General features: G+C 49.2%; 3 non-coding genes across 3 annotated transcripts; 1 reads left to right on the top strand and 2 right to left on the bottom strand.

Annotated features, from left to right (window-relative positions):
• Window positions 1-7,796: 7,796 nt before the first annotated feature.
• TRNAL-UAA lies at window positions 7,797-7,879 on the bottom strand. The gene has a single exon. It is a non-coding gene; the product is annotated as a tRNA-Leu (tRNA).
• A 3,555-nt stretch (window positions 7,880-11,434) lies between these two features.
• Window positions 11,435-11,508, top strand: TRNAT-AGU. Its single transcript has one exon. It is a non-coding gene; the product is annotated as a tRNA-Thr (tRNA).
• A 1,383-nt stretch (window positions 11,509-12,891) lies between these two features.
• TRNAV-CAC lies at window positions 12,892-12,964 on the bottom strand. Its single transcript has one exon. It is a non-coding gene; the product is annotated as a tRNA-Val (tRNA).
• Window positions 12,965-15,348: the final 2,384 nt, after the last annotated feature.

The following is a 15,348-nucleotide window of genomic DNA, read 5'->3' as shown; positions in this document are numbered from 1 at the left end:
GGACATGGGGGTTGGGTAAGCTTCCAACCGAAGCTTGGGCCTTGAAGGATAGATTCACACTGGCTGATGAGGGAAGAGAAGCAGGGGGACCAGGTAGATGGGGACGAGCAGAGCCCAGGGGCTGCGCCACTCTTGGGAGATCTCCCTATGGTAACCATATCTGTTTGCAGACCAACACCAGGCATCTGGAACAGTGTAGGCACCGCAGGGGGTAGTCAAGACATATCCGCTTACTAAGGGAATGAGATACTTGGATGGTACTTAGTGGGCAATGGGACAGAAGGTTTCAATGGAGCCCATACCGGAACTCTTGCCTATACAGGATTTAGGAAACAGTATGGTGAACTTTTTTTGGCAGAGAGGCTGAATTTTTGGAGGAAGTAGACAGAAATAAAGCTGGAGAGATAGGGTGAAGCTAGATTAAGGAAGGGCTTGGATGCTACTCAAAGGATTACATCACATGTGCTGGGGAGATTTTAGGAGGCTTCTAAGCAGAAGGACCTGATAAAGTTATGGGGGGAGAGGCTGTTAGTCTGCGGTCTGGATTGGTGGGGATGACAGCCGACCCGGGAGCGGTGTTAGAAGGCAGTATTACAGAATGTCGGGCATGACATGGGCATACGGTAGTTGTTAAATAAGGAATTAAACTGTGGGCCAGGATGGGAGATTCAAGAAAGTTTTAGGAATGAGGGATCATTAGGAATTGTTTTTGAAGGGTAAGGAGTTAATCTGGAGAGTCTGGGGAAACTCCCCCCTGCCCCTTCCCTTTCTTAGGTGATGCCTTTCCAGCGGTGGTTTAGCATGAAGACACCGAGCAGAGACAGGGTCCTCAGCTGTCATTTCCTGGCCACCTCCTTGGTGTGGTGGTCTTTCCTGGTGTCCTGGGTGGAAATAGAGCTGCCTGGAAATAGAGCCTTGTCAGCACGCTCTTCGAAGTCTGGGCGCCCGGCACAAGCCAGGTGAGACGAGGTTCGACCTGCAGCCTCAAGTCCCCTCCTCCCCAGCCGCTCCTGCCCGCGCCCGACACCCACCCGCATTCACGGGCTCCCCTCACCTGGGGCCTGGACAGCCGGGGAGTGGGTCCTAGAGAGGGAGGGCTTCTCAGACTCTGCCATTCGTCCCTGGTTCTAGCCTCCTTAACACCGGGTGGGATTTTCATGGTCAGCGCCCTTCTCGGCTCGCTCGTTCTGCTTGAACTTTCTGTTGCTGGTTATTCCCTGAGGCCCAGAAACGGTGTTTCCTATGCATTTATCTTCACCGTCAGGGATAAGGACAGGCTGGAGCGAACTCCGAACATCTTGCCCTTGGGTTAGAGGGAAGATTTTAGCTTGATGAGCTTTTTAAAAAAACGTTGAGGAGGGGAGCCTGGGTGGCTCAGTCGGTTAAGCGTCCGACTTCAGCTCAGGTCACGATCTCGCGGTCCGTGAGTTTGAGCCCCGCGTCGGGCTCTGGGCTGATGGCCTGGAGCCTGCTTCCGATTCTGTGTCTCCCTCTCTCTCTGCCCCTCCCCCGTTCATGCTCTGTCTCTCTCTGTCTCAAAAATAAATAAACGTAAAAAAAAAAAAACAAAAAACGTTGAGGAGAGTGCCAAGGAAAAGAAAAATCTAGGAGAAAACAGTGGTCTCGCAGTATGGAGGACGGTTTGGCTCACGGATCATGTTTCTGCAGTGGAGCCGTGAAGGTCTATCTCTCCGCCATCTTGGGTTGGCGCGGGCTCTTGTGTTCCTCTCGGTATCTACGCACTATCTGCAAACTTTGGAAGTGGCTCGGGGACCTGACCCGCCAGAAATCACCAAAAGTGTCCTTACTTCATACACCTGTCCGGCTCGGCCATCTTTCTCCTGTCTGGGGAGTGGTCATCGGGTTCTGATTGAGGAAGGTCAGTCAGCCTCCCGGGAAGTGGATAAAGCTTGTTTCTTTGGTCTTCCTTTTCCTTAGTCTCAAGTTCCGTCAGTAGTCACTTTCCTTACTTTCTCCTTTTCCTCTTTGGTTCTGAGCATTAGTGTCCCTTATGGTGCTTGCCCATGATTTCGGGATGTATGTTAAAAATTTTGTTCTTGCTTGATTTCTTCCTGCAGTTCGGTTTTGCAGTATAAACCCCAGAAGTGGGATCAAGAAGCACTCTCTGCACCAAACGCCCTTTGGACAAGGGGTAGAATGCAGAATCCGGGGAAGAATTACTTCCTTTTCTTGACAGCAGAGTGTAGAACATACCACGTAGGACCAGCTACATACTTTGTGAGGCCCGGTGCAAAATGCAGCTGTGGGGTCTCTTGGCCGAAGGTCATCAACCATTTCAAGATAGCGACGGCAGAGCAGGAGACCGAGCAGGAGGCCCCTCTGGGTGCAGGGCCCTGTGTCTCCGTCCCAGTCACACAGCTGGACGCTGTCAGCTTGGACCTTGTGTTACGGGGTGATCACAAAACCACACCTTAGTCTCTGGGCCTGTTCCACTCCTTGAAAATTAGAGACTGTCTCCACCAGAGTCATCAGTATAGTTGTTTTCTCAGGAGCCCTCTGCCTTCACAGTTCCCAGGGTTTGGGAGCTGTTGGAGTTTTAAAATCTCAACCAAGCCACATGGACACCGTCTCATCAGAAGACCCAAAACTGAGCCGAAAACCAAGCAGAGAGAGCGAACTGAACGAAGAGGGCTCCCTACCCGCAGCTGGCGATTTCTCAGCCACCCACCCCAAAGGCAGTGTCCCCGACTCTCCCCCTTGTTCTGTTCAGGTGTCTTTGTAGAGCCCTGGATCAGAGGTGTGTTTCGTGGTGGAGGAAGTGAAGGGGTAGAATCGTGTGTGAAGAAGCAGAGAGGCAGTCTTGTATTTTGGTTCCTAAATTACACGGATGCCTCTCCTCCATTTTCTCTACAAACGTGCACTTACTGGGCTGTTTCGTAACAGTATTTCATTGTCTTTAACAAAGCTCTTCCTCCATCTGTGAAGTTGAAGTTTTAATAAAGATCTTCCTCCCTCTGGGAGCGTTGTGACTGATCATTTTTCCCCACAGTGTCGTTTCGGCAAATGCTGCTGGCGGGCACAGCGTCTGCGGCTGGCGGAGCCGTCTTCCTCACTCTGGTGGAAGGGCAGTGACCGTTTGGCGCTACTCACGACACCGCTGCTGTGGGACCGCAGAGGGTCCTGGAGACTGGAGTCAGATCGCCAGGCCGGAGGCTCGCGGCCAGGCCCAGGGTGATGTGCTGGGAACACCTGACTCAGGTGTTCGGCCTGTAAAAGTGTGGATGAGATGACAGTGTTAGAGAAGTGAGAAGTGAACATCTAGAATGTTTTAAAAGCTACAGAAGTTAATCAGGAACATTTTCATCAGGACAGCTTATCAAGGAAGGGAATGGTTTTCTTTTATGGGGCACAGGAACTAGTGATTACTGAGCACTCCCTACTTGCTGTGCTACACGCAGTGTGTGTATGTGTGTGTGTGTGTGTGTGTGTCCTCACAACTCGGTGACGTAGGGGTTATTATCTCCACTGGAACCGTGAGACACTGGCTGGGGGGGTACGTGGCGGAGGCAGAACTGGAGACAAGATCGCTCTGCTGCGGTGTCCACGTGTCCGTGAACCCTTCTCTTCTCAGGGTCTCAGTAAGGGGTCGGCTTCTCTAGATCTGGGGAATCTGCTCCGAAGTCTTCCTTCCGAACGAGTCTACTCCATGGTCTTTTAAAAGCACATTTATCTTTTGATCAGGGAGTGACCACCTTTGTAGGAATCCCCTGATCTAGAGAACTGAATTCATACTGGGATCCTGATAACCAACAAGAGTGTTCACTGTTCTAAGTTTCTATCGTTTCAACCTTCCTCGTCACTAACCCTGATACAGACTGTAGGTCAGACGACTCCCATCCTGGGTAAGGAACCCTGAGCGTCCACCTTACGCTGTCAGGACGAAAGATTCTTCATCAAGTTTTATTTTTTTTAAGTATTTCATCCTTTCTCCACGTATAAAGATCCAAAGGATTGGTGGTTGTTGTTTTTTTTTCACTATTTCTGCATTTACTTTTCTCCTTTTTAATTATACAAGTATTACGGAGGATTGTTGCCAAAACACATAAAAAATATGGCTACAAAAATATACATATATATATTCCCACATTAAGTAAACACTTAAGCACATTTTATAGTATAGATACTGCTGGACATTATATACGTACGTATACATACCTCTATTTTTTAAAAGGATTATCCATTTTTTAACTTAATGCTATTTCTTAAGCATCTTTGCTAAAAAATAATAACTATTACATTCTGAAGAGTGAAGGTTAATAAATATTTCTTGGATGAATATATAATTTCCCTTGATCACTAGCTGCTTCAAAACCCCTACTTCAGGTATCTTTGAACACTATATTGCGTCAGACAAAAAGTATTTTGTCCCTAAGAGCAAAAAAAAAAAGTAATAGGGATCTCATTTTCTCCTCCTCCCTTCTAGTCCCCTCTAGTTCTCCTCCTCCCTTCTAGCTCCTACACTTTGCTTTCATTCCCTTCTCTAGAGGTGCAGTGGGAAAGCAATTTTCAGATCCAACTCTTTCCTGGTTGGATAAACTCATCTGAAAATAAGCCACACTTGGGCCATGTGCAAAACGGGAAGTGTTATTGGTAAGCCAAGTACTGATGAAATCGAGATCTCATTTTTCCATAACCTGAAAATTGGAGGTGTAGAACAGTGGGTAAATATTTTCTCTTTTATGTAAAAAGTTAGGTAAGATAAGACTACGTTCATATTTGCAAGTATCATTAAGAAAGGGAAGGTTGTATAAGAAACTGAGGTAAAGGTGTTGGTGAGACCCGCAGAGATGGGGAAGGAGGGACCACAGACCTCAGGAACCTTCTAATACTCTCTCATTTTTCAGCCAAGTGAATATATTACTCATGCAAAAACTATATATACTGCATTGTTTCTTAAATTCTTACTGTGCTGAGATTAGTGAAAATTGTCCTTCCTTGTTTTTTAATCATGGTTTTGCTTACACTGAACTGGTGTGATGGTTAATTTTATGGGTCAACTTGACTGGGCCATGGGGTTCCCAGATACTTGGTCACATATTCTGGATGTTTCCATGAGGGTGTTTTGGGGTGAGTTTAACATTTAAATCAGTAGACAGTAAACCACCTTGCCCCCCTAATGTGGGTGGGCCTCCTTCAATCAGTTGAAGGTCTGAGTAGAAAAAATGGGCCTCCCTCCCCTGAAGAAGATGGAACTCCTCTTGCCAGACGGACTTTGAGCCGGGACAGCCATTTCTTCCTGCCCTCGGACTCCGTCTGAAACATTGGCTCTTCCCGAATCCCAAGCCTGCTGGTCTTTGGACCGGAACCACACCATTGGCTCTCCTGGGCCTCCCAGTTGCTGCCTGCAGATCTGATGACTTCTCAGCCTCTATATTCACAGGAGCCAACCTATATATTCCACCCTACTCGTTCTGTTTCTCTGGAGAAGGCTGGCACAAGCAGTAAAGAGAGGATGGCCCAGGGTGAGGTGGTAGGAGTGTGGCTGGCTTGACGATTTCTGTCCAAAGACAAAACCAATCCAGAAAGCCGCAGTTTCCTCCTCGAATCAGTTTCCTGTTGAAAATAAAAGCCACCTGTGTGTCTCTTCCTTTACCCAGAAAGCCTGGGTGGGAGGAAAGAAACTCAGTTTGTTTTTCCCTCAGTGTTGCATTCCCAATATCAAGATGCATGTTGTAAAATATATACATATACACCATATATATATACATATATATATATACCACATATATATGTACCATATATGTGCCATTTATGGTCTATATATATATTTATAAACTATGTATATAAACTAGTTTAAGGGATGAATTGGTAGCTATTAATTATGTATTAGATGAAAGACTAGCATCTGTGAAGGATTGTACAGGGCTTATACACCGTGGGAGGGCAACTTGGAGGCCATCACGGAACTCTACCTGCCTCGAGGAACAACAGGAGAGGTTGGGGCTGCGTGGAAGTCGCCAGCATCACTGATGATCGGGAGGAAGTTAATACAGTCAAGTGCCTGACACAACAGGCTCGGATCTTCCTGGTGGCAGAGATGGGTTTGGGATGGTAATTTTAGATGAGTTGACTCTCTGGTGGGGAGATGTGACATAAGAGAACTTGTGCAGTGACGGAACCTGGAGTCGGTGTCGTTGGGCACCAGTCTGCACGACCTCGCTAACCGACCACTGAGAGACTGCTGTGTTTTCTCTTTAGCAGATTTCAGTTGGGGTAAAATCTTTGCCATCTGGAATCTCATTTGAGAAAAAAATAAATCTTCCACTTCCACCCGTCCTCTCTCTACCCCATTCACGGGAGAGAAAAAAGATGACAGAAACCACCTTTGGTAGGGAGGAGTCTTGCCTCTCCATGGAACGTTAGTCTTTCTCAAACCGACTTATTTCTGACCGTGAAGACACAGGAAGTTCCTTCCTTCTGCCGGGGATGGCCAGGAGCAAACGTGAAACTCAACGTTCACACTTGAAATTCAAGGCCGCTCATGAAAATGATGCACTGAGCTGCCCCAGGATCAGAGAACGTTCAAATGTGGAATCTCGATGTTTGATCTCAAAACATAGAAGCAATTTAGCTATCAGGACAAATTTTATCTGATGTTAAATCTGATTTCGGGGTTTCTGCTAAGGACTGCTACAAAAGAAGTGTGTGAGTTTCTTCTTAGGGGAAAGATGACTAATCTATCCAGAGGCAAAGAGACTTCTTAATTCCGCAGGCATTTACGTGAGATAAGGGTTATTGTCTCCATTTAACAAAGGAAGAAATCAAGGCTCAGAGAGGCCACGGGAAAGCCAGAATTAGAACATTGGTTGTTGTCATGGTCTTTCCAATCATCTGGTCCTATGCGTTTTAGAGAACAGAATTTAGTAGTCCGGCATTTCAACGGATGGGGAGAATATGGACATTCAGTAATATGGTGTTGAGATTACTGGTAATCCTCTGCAAATAAGGTAGAGTTCGATCTGTATCTCGCATATTAAAACACAGGGAAAAATCAGACACCTCGGAGATCTAGATACAAAAAAAAAATCATGACCATGGTAGAAGAAATGGCGTTCCTCTGTCACTCGCTCTTGTAGCAGGAAAAGGCACGTGCAAGTCAGACATTGAACCAGAAGGCTGATCACTGGGGGGGGCACACAGTCCAAAGTGTCCGCCTCCAAAATCCCTGCCAAGTTCCAAGGCAAATAAACCTGTGACATACCGACAGAAGGCCCGACGGACTCCTGTTTCCCCAAAGAGGAAGCCCTGACAGGGAAGGAGAGAAATGAGTACAGGATATAATAAGTTCACACGAGAGGGGACCCAGGGGGTTCATCCACTTGAAAAGATGCCCAACAACACCGACCGGAAGGCAAGCTAACACCCCCCTGCGGGAGCGTCTTTCCGTTTGCAGACACCCACCTTCCGCTGGCGCGGGGTCAGCCGTGTTTCGGAGCCAGCCGCAGGGGCAGCCTAGCGGGGCGTGAGGTGCACCTGGCGGGTGGTCGTCCGGCGGGGCCCCAGGCCTCCGTCCCCCTTGGAACGGAAAGGCCCGCAGGAGGAGCAGCTCCTTAGGAAGACTGTGGACTTGGGGCGGCGCGTGGGGGGGGGGGAGGGGGGAGGAGGGCCTCACGCTGGCCCTCGGAGGGGGTCCGAGCAAAAATCGGTTCGGTTCGCGCAGGTGCTCCTGCTTGAGGACAGCGTAGGAGGGACAAGAAGAAAAGCAGGCGCGGGGTCGGGCCGTGTTCGCCGCCGGCGCCGCCCCAGGGGGGCCTCCAGCCTTCAGAAACTCGCCCTACCGGGAGTGGGGTTCGAACCCACGCGGGCACCTGCCCATTGGATCTTAAGTCCAACGCCTTAACCACTCGGCCATCCCGGTGGCTGGGCTCCTGCCCCCGGCAACTGTTTTTTTGTTGCAAGCACGGTATTCGCGCCGCGCAGGAAGGAAGCCCCGGGTTTCTGATTTTGGGGGTTGCATCGGACGTGAGGCGGGTCGTCGCAGAGGAAGCAGCCCGCCGCCTGCTTTCGGGGAGCGCCCACGGTCCCCCCCCCCCCCCCCCCGAGCTCACTGCCTGTGCCTCAGAGAAGTAGCTCTTTCTGTGTGGTACGAAAAGAAAAACGAAAAAACGAACGGGGGAGAGACGGAGAGTAAGAGCCCCCGTCCTCCCCCCGCCCCGGTGCACCTGCTCCCTCCGCTCCCCGCCGCCGCCATCCGGACTCACGTGAGAGGCCGCGGTTTTCCTGAGCTCGTGCCCCCCCCCCCCCCCCCCCCGACCCAGACCTCCCGTCCCCCTCCCTCTCCCGTCCCCCTCCCCCCTCCCCAACCCGGGTCTGGGCAGCGGGGCTGGGGCCCAAGGGACGTGAGGTTAAACGAGCTCGCCCTGGCGGTAGATTCGGAAATCCCTAGCGGACACAGTTCACATGCGTGACTCCGATTTTAATGGCAAGGGGCTGTAACTGCCAGCCCAGTGTGTCCCCGAAGGAGCGGAGGGTGGGAGCCCGCACCTCCGGTATAGGGGGGGCCCCGAGAATGCCAACCCCACCGGGCACACTCGGGTGACCACCGCCCTCCGTCTGCGGACCACACTCCGTCAAGGGCGCTGCGAGTCGTCGCGGGGAATGTACGGATCCGATGGGACATTTGGGGTCTCCTGAGCTGAAATGAGATCTGGAGGGCGCTACCCAACACCTAGCGTGTGACACGGCCCTCAGGGAACCGAAGGGAGGCACCACAGTGTGAGGGGGTCATGTCTGCCCTACCGGACAAGCAGAGATGACTCTTCCCGAATCTCCGTTGATGAGACCCAACCCTCGTTTTGAATGTTCAGACTGACCGGATCCACATTCAGATCTTTCTCTTTGGCTGATAAATTCACCCACAAGGAGTGGCCCCCTCAAGTCCTCCGGTTGGCCGGCTCTGGGTTCTGTCTCTGGCCAGATCAAGGTTCAACTCCTAGAAAGGAGACCGGGCCCAAGGGTCCTGCACTTAACAAGCCCAGAAGGAAACCCAGACATCTCAGCGCTGGGGTGAGAACTGGGCTGAGGCTGGGGTTGGACACGACTGCTGCTTCCACAAAAAAAAACCAGATCAGAGATAGCATCCTACAGGTATGGACAGACACAAAGGTTCCCAGAGCATTCCATTACTGTTGTTCTGAACACGGGCTACACAGTAGAATCAGCTAGTAAGTTTAGTTCCCAAATGTGAAAGTAAAAAATAAAGCTACCAGAAGTCTATGAGGAGAAGAACTTTAAACCACTTCAAAAGCACAGTCGATAAAGACATAAAACTCTAGCATTTGCTTCCATTACAACGGAGAATGTGTAAAATAAAGGACATGAGAGAAATATAAATAGATAAATGGGATGATGGGTGAGTGTATTTAAGTTGTCCCAAAGTAGCAAGGGCCAGATAGATAGATGATACCGCAGCAAAAAGCCACGAACAGCAGCAAGGTCAGAAGGAAATGGGCAAGTAGGACGACAGGGACGCAGGCTTCCGCCTCCACCCGTGAAGGATGCGTGCCTGTAGGAGCTGCGCTTCCCTCGTGGGCAACAAGGAGGCCGGACAGGAATTGTGACATTTGCTGTCAGTGCAGGGCCCCCATCCCCGGCAGCAGGGGGATGGAAGAGGTGAGTCTCACAAAGGTTTTAGCTTAGGGCCTGGAGGCAGCTTCTAGCCCCAGCACGGCGGAGGGCGAGGGCGGAGGGCGATTCAGAGCCAGGCGGGGTCCCTGCATTGGGAGCACAAACAGCATCTCAAGGAGGCCAAAGTAGTCAGGATACGGGGGGCACAGGACACTGGAGAGGAGAAAGCCGCGCACGGAGAGGGCTCCCGGGCTGGCTGTGCCTTCGGGGCGGAATATTGATTCACGCTCAAGGGGAGGTTAAAACTCCAGGAGGCTGGGAAAGGAGCCACTGGAAAAGAGTAAGCTGCTTACAAAGCGCTGAAAATGGTTCCCACCAGCTCTCCTGAGGAGACATCCTAACTTATGGGGCATCAGGTGGGGTCCATACCAAGGCATAACCTTAGGTTTGGATCCCCCCCCCCCTCTAAAAGATCCAGGTAAGCCACAGGAGGCACAAATGGATCCTGCGGAAAATATTACTTGAACCTGGAGGAAAAGGGATTCCTCGTGAAGCAGTAGGGGATTTAGAAACGCCAGGGCCTGCAGTGTCATGACATGAAAACCAGTCCCACGGACCAGTTTAGCTAGAGAGATTTCCAGGCGGAACTGCGAAGGTGCTGCTCAGGCTTCAGTGAAGGGGAGGACTGTCAAACACAAACGAGCCACAACTCAGAGGGCTTGCAAGACAAGCTGTTCGTCATCCCCAGCGGCTGCGCGATGAAAAGCGATGCCGAAGTTAAGAAAGAAATGACTTTCAGGCAAGAATTAAATCCAGAGCACTGTCAGAAAATGTGGCCTCAAGATGAAGCCACAGGCGTGATTGTAAAATCTTTCGTTGGCACTCCAAAGGGAGTTAAGGCGGTATCTCAGCAGAAAAACCTCTGAGCCTCTTAAGGACTTGCCCCGCCCGTCCCATCCACAAAAGCACAACTCTTGCGGGTGTGATGCCACGGCAGCTCAGTTGGAAGCCAAGGCAAACAAGGGCTTATTTGCATGAGGTCTGCGAATGTGGCTTTTTTTACTACAGAGGTTGGCCAACTTCTTCTTCAATGGGCCAGTGGACCATACAGTCAGTGTCTGTCGAAGCTACTCAAATCTGCTGTTGTAAGCAGGAAGGTGGCCGCAGATGATGTGAAAAGAATACGTGTGGCCGTGTTCCAATAAAACTTGACAAAAACAGGTAGCTGGCCAGATTTGTCCTATGGGTCACAGTTTGCCAACTCCCACTATACAAGAATAAACTCCAACAACGTTCACGAGATCGCAGGTCTTTAAAGAGCAGGGTGGTTGAACGCAGCTTGAACTAAAGGGACAGAGGACCTGGAAAAATGAAAAGAAAAAGAAAATGAAGAGAGGGGCTGGAACCTGCCACACTACAGGCAGGAGGTCGGCTAAGGCGACTCTTCAGCTGCAAGTAGGAGAAAATTCCCACCAGTAGGATGGCTGATCCCGAGGGCGCAGCCAAGGGTCCGGGAGACCGATTCCCAGACAGCACCGCTGAGTCCTAATCAGGAAGCGTCATGTGCCCACCGGAGCCTAGGATCGCCGTGGAGCCGTGTCCCTCCTGTTTTGTTCCTTTTGCACGCGAGTGTGTACACAGCGTGCCCCGTGCCTCCTGTGCCCGTCTGCTGGGAGGCAGGGAGCTCCCAAGGTACATAGGTGTTCGAGTTAAGGACAATCCTCCTCGAGGATTCCTCCCCGAGGAAGGAGCTTTCCCCGGTGTCGATGACCCCATCCTGGGCTCCAAGTAGATGAAGGTGTGACATTTCATAAAACAACATGCGTCAGGGAGGGATGGGACATCGGGCTCCGTGGCTTAGTTGGTTAAAGCGCCTGTCTAGTAAACAGGAGATCCTGGGTTCGAATCCCAGCGGGGCCTTCCTCTTTGAGGTTTTACAAAGCGAAATTGTCCAAGGCAAATACAGGCAATGGGTAAAAAATAAACAAAACAAATCAGAACTTGGGTTTTATACCTGATGGAAGCCTCAGATGTCGAGTCTGCCCGTCTGAGGCGTTTTGTAGAAGACTGAGAAGATTATTCACCATGAATTGGCAAAGCTATGCTGTGAACTGGACGCGAGCCGTAATTTTCTAATTTTAAACCTCTATAGCTACGCTCCACATTTCCCAAAGAAGCTCGCAGTCTCAGCATTTTGCTTTTAAGGCAATCCACAAAGAAGGCAAGAAAAAGAGACAAACCGTGCATGTTGTGCAAACCGAGTGCCGCGATGACCACCCCTCCTTCTCCCGTGATTGTGGATTCTAGGACACCGCAGAATATTTTGAAAAGTACAGTGACGTGATGGAATCTTGGAAGAGTAAGAAGAATGGCGATGGAACCAACCAAAGCAGAAAACAAGAAGTCTAACAGGCGACTGGAGGCAGCTGGGACTGGAAGTACTTAGATCAAAATAAAACGCTGGGAAAAACAAAATCAAATCCTAGAATAGAATCTTAATGTTTTAGCCGATCTTTTCCTTTTGATGTGCGAGGATGCCTCTTAAGGCGGTCCAGTCTGCAAAGGCAGCCCCTCCTCCACACGACATTCGTCGTCAAGCAGGGGGTGGCACTGTTCTCAGCTGCTTGCTCCTCCCCGGAAGGACCAGAGAGGTGGCACGGCCGCTCCTTTTGTGAGCTTTCGGGAGGACGCGTGACAGGATTTGTGGGCCCAGCGTGAAATGAAAACGCAGGGCTTTCTGTTGAAAAGTCATTGAGAATTTCAAACCAGGTAGAACATGAAGTCGGGCGTGTGGTTTGCCAGCCGTGACGCTGGCCCTCTTTGGGGGGTCTGGTTTTTTTGCCCAAAGACTGGATTTTAAAGGACTCCTGAAAGTGGAATGCAGTCCAAGGTGACGGTCAATGAGACCCGGTGCTTTTAGAAGCCCCGGGAGCTGGAGGGTACTGATTGGAGAACGTGGCACTTGAGAAACCGTCGCGCTGTAAGAACTGTGAAAACAAACTCGGTGAGAGGGCCTTCTCTCCACCTGAAGTATTTTTCTGGCTTATGTTCTTTTCCCAAACAACTCCTCCTTCCAGGTCCCCGTCAGCGTCACCTGGCCTGGTGACCGGGCGCACAAAACAGACACCCTGTCTCGGGGTGTCCCCATGACTTCTCTAACTCGGGACAGGAAGGGATGGAGACGGTGCCCTGGAGACCATAGATGAAAGCGAATAGAAGGCTGGGTCAGAAGGGTGACAGGTGTCTATGTGAAACATGGCATTGGCTTGTTGCAAGAGAAAAGGGTTTATTCCGCCGTGGGTATGTTTCTGCCTGGCTTCGAACCAGGGACCTTTCGCGTGTGAGGCGAACGTGATAACCGCTACACCACAGAAACCCCCACATGTGGGCTGGGCTGGGCGCTCACCTAGGTTTCCTGCGTTCATCAGCATTGGTTCCTAAAAGTCCGGGGTCTTCTCTCTACTCAGGTTTGCGTAGTCAGGGTCCACAACTGCATTTTAAACTTGATCCAAAACAAGCACCATGCTGAGGTTAGGAGGTATCCCATTCCCAGACATTTTTAAGTGTTTAAATTCTATGAGCCTTATGCTAAAACCATGACCACGATCAGAATGATCTCGTTCTTCCCCACCCTCCACATGCTCCCGGGCGTGGCTCTCAATCTATTCCCTGCCCAGCTTGAAATTCAAAACTTCACTCCCTTTCACACAATTCCACACACATTAACCATTTTCTTTTCTAATATACGCATTTATTATTTTTCAATAGACTTGTTAAAGAGCAGTTTAGGGTTCACCGCAAAACTGAGTAGAAGGTAGAGACGTTGACCGAGAGTTCCTATCACGAAAGGGAGTTGGATTTTGTCAAATGCTTTTTCTGCGGCTACCGTTCTGAGCATGCGCGTTTTCTCCTTAGTCTGTTGGTGTGATGGATTACATGAAGTGATTTTGGATCTGGAACCAGCCTTACACACCTGGAATAAATCCCACTGGGTCACGGTGTATAATTCTTTTGATACGTTGTTAGATTCAATTTGCTAGTATTTTGCTGAGGATTCTTGCATCTGTGTTCATAAAGATGACAGTCTGTGGTTTTCCTTTCCGGCCGCGTCTTTGTTTGATCCTGATGTTAGGATGACGCTCGCCCCACTAAGTTTGGAAGCGTTTCCTCTGCTTCTGTCTTTTGAAAGAGATTGTAGAGAAGTGGTATTATTTCTTCCTTAGATCTTTGGCAGAATTCACTGTGAACTTCCCTGGGCCTGAAATTTCTGTTTTGGAATGGTATTACTTACTGATTCGATTTCTTTAACACGTGGAGGCCTATTGAGGGTCATTGTTTCTTGTGTGAATTTTGGCAAGTTCTGTCTTTACAACTTCAATCGGTCCATTTCGTCTAGGTTATCTGAATTGTGGGTATAAAGATTGTGCATGACATCCCTTTATTGTCCTTGGGATCTATCGTCTTGTCCTTTCTTTCATTTCTGCTATCACGAATCTGTGTCCCTTCCCTTGTTTTCCTGAGTCTAGTGAGAGGCTGATCGATTTTTACTGATTTTATTGATCTTTTCAAAGCACCAGCTTTTAGTTTCATTGATTTCCTGCCTTTAATTTCTGTTCTAATTTTTATTATTCTTTTCTGCTTGCTTTGGATAATTAGGTCTTCTTTTTCTACTCTCCTAGGATGGAATCTTAGATGATTTACTTCCGATCTTTCTTCTTTGCAAATAATATGCATCCAATGCTCTAAATTTCTCTAAGCGCTTCTTTCACTGTATGAAGCAGTGTGTTTTCATGTCATTCAGTTCAAGATGTTTTTCATTTTTCCCCGAGACATTTTCTCTGCCCCATGTGTCATTGAGAAGTGTGTTGTTTAGTCTCCGGGTTTTGGGGGGATTTTCTAGCTATCTTTCTGCTATCGATTGCTAGTTCAATTCTGTTGGGGCCCGAGAGCAGACGTTGTCTGACTGGAATGCTTTCAAATGTGGTAAGGTGTGTCGTATGGCCCAGAATGTGGTCTGTCTTGGTGTATGTCCCGTGTGCCCTTGCGAAGAGCGTGTGTTCTGCTGTTGTCGGGTAAGCTGTCTGAAGATGTAGATGATATCCATTTGCTTGATGGCGCTGTTCAGCTCGGCTGCGTCCTCACTGATCTCCTGCCTGCTGGACCATTTCCGACACGAAGTCTCCGAACATGATCATGGATTCACCTGTTCCTCTTTGCAATTCTCTTACATTCTGTCCCAGGTGGTTTGATGCTCTGTGAGGCATGTTCACACTAAGCATTGGCCCCTTTTGTCAAGGGAGAATCGAACCCCTTGTCATTCTATGAAGCTCCTTTCTATCTCTGGTGGTTTCCTTGCTCTGAAGTCGGCTCTGTCTGACTTTAACACGTTACTCCTGCTCCCTTTGTTCTAACGTTGGCTGGTGTGTCTGTGTCCATTCACTTACCTTTAGTCGATATGTGTCTTTATGTTGCAAGTGGGTTTCTTGTAGACAACATATAGTTTAATCTTGTCTCTTGGTCCACTCTGACAACCTCTGTCTTTTAATTGGTGCATTTAGACCATTGGTATTTGGGCTGATTCCTGGTATAGTTGGATTAATATTTTGCACAGCTGTTACTACTTTCTGTTTGGTGCCTTTGTTTGTTGTTCCTGTGTTTGTCTTCCACTCTTTTTCTGTCTTTTGTGGCTTCAATTGAGCACTTCACATTATTATATTCTATTATTTTATTTTCTCTTTCTTAGCATATCAGTTATACTTC

The sequence above is a fragment of the Panthera tigris genome, chromosome B2 (assembly GCF_018350195.1).
Source record: "Panthera tigris isolate Pti1 chromosome B2, P.tigris_Pti1_mat1.1, whole genome shotgun sequence".
NCBI lineage: Eukaryota > Metazoa > Chordata > Mammalia > Carnivora > Felidae > Panthera > Panthera tigris.
Note: the sequence above shows the minus strand (reverse complement) of the source record. Positions and strands in the feature narration are given on the sequence as shown.